Below are 1,709 nucleotides of genomic sequence, written 5' to 3'. Positions count from 1 at the left end.
GGGAGTGTGGGAGAGCAGAGAGATGGGGAGGAAGGAGACAGAGAGGAAGACTAAAGAGTTCAGGCAGCACATGTAACAAGTGCAGAGCCATCTTGTTTGTCCCATAATTTTTTTTTAAATAAATCTTTGTCTATATCCTGGAATATTATTTCCCCTTAAAAGTGTTAGTAGTCTCTCTATCCCCAGATAGGGTCTCATGTAGTTTAAGCCAGCCTTGAACTTGCTATGTAGCCAAACCTGCACTTCTGATCCTTTTGTGTCTGCCTCCAAGTGCCAGGATTACGAATACATGCCACCATGGCCAACTTCAGTTGCTGATTTTCCTAAATTAGAAAAAGGGAGACAATTGAAATGAGTCAGAGTAGAAAGAAGTTAGAATATCAAGATCCTGGCTAGCTGTTTTAGCTTTGCAAAAATCGTATTTACCTTAAATCATACTTAATTCATGTTTCCTCTCATTCTTCAAGTATCCATACAACAGATCAAGGTGCTAGGACTTGCTCTAGTAAAGTGGAACTGAAGGTCGAGAATCCAATTGCCTGGTAGCCACAGGGACACCTTTTGGTGTAACACTTGACTGGTTAACAGATGGAGTTTGGGTTTATGGAAACTCTCAGAGCCCGCATGATCTTTCCTCAAAGGCTTGCAACAACAGCATGGCTGCTCCTCTGTGAAGCCCCTGTCTGCCTTCACTCATTCCCTCAGGGCCTATTCCAGAAGTCCGGGAGAGGGTGGTACCTGTGTGAGTCTGGCTTTCCACTCCCCTGTGTCAGAGCCTCTTCTCAGTGTGAATTGCTTGACTGTGTCTTCAGTGCAAGGAGACACAGGCCTGGCCCGGCAGTGCAGGTTCATTTGGGTCACTAAGAGAGTGGTTGGCTGGAAAAAGTTCTATCCAGTTACTGGCTTCTCCCTTTCCCCTGGTCCCAAGCCTGTACAGAGGCATGATCCTTTGTGTGCTATCTTCAGGACCACAGGAACGTCCCTCATGGCTTAGAGCAGCTCACCAATTCACTTTGATGTTTAGCTCCGCTGGCTCTTTGACCAGCTAGTTAACTGCTTCAGGTAGCTTTCTTCCCCACACCAGCAGCTCTGACCCAAAGGCACTATTTGCTCAGTGCTTTATCAGATCAAGGCTGCACTCCAGGGCAGGAACGGCAGGAGCAAGGCCTCAGGGGCTGGGTGCTTCATTCCCTGCTGCATAGCTCATTTGTCCAAGAATACAGTACACAGCACTGGCTGGATGACAAGAGGGTTTGTTTGGTGTTTTTTGATTCTCTAGAGGGAGCCTGTCTGTCTGCTTTTGCTTTTTCTATAGCAGACCAAAGTTCATGAAAATGACTTCCCCTGACAGGCAAAGATCTCTGAGATGGAGTCAGAGGTCTGGCCCCTCTTTCTTCCTTGATGTCCCTGGCTCCCTCTCAGCCAGTGTTATCTCCTCCTGGCTCCTCTTAGCCATTCTACCTCAAGAGAAGGTCTCAAGCCTGTTGTTCTGGCCCTAATATGTTCTCTGTGGCTTTCTGTCGTATCAAGGCTGCCAGTGGGTGCCAGTGTGTAGAGGGGCTGAGCTTCAGACAGGGATCTGCTCAAGTGGGAAGGCCTCATGTTCTCCTGGTTGACCTAGGGCTTATGAGCTCAAGAGAAACCAGGGATTCCAGATCAGGAGGCTTGCAAGATGTGTGTGTGTGTGTGTGTGTGTGTGTGTGTGTGTG

The sequence above is a fragment of the Mastomys coucha genome, unplaced genomic scaffold, assembly GCF_008632895.1.
Source record: "Mastomys coucha isolate ucsf_1 unplaced genomic scaffold, UCSF_Mcou_1 pScaffold5, whole genome shotgun sequence".
NCBI classification, from domain to species: domain Eukaryota; kingdom Metazoa; phylum Chordata; class Mammalia; order Rodentia; family Muridae; genus Mastomys; species Mastomys coucha.
Note: the sequence above shows the minus strand (reverse complement) of the source record.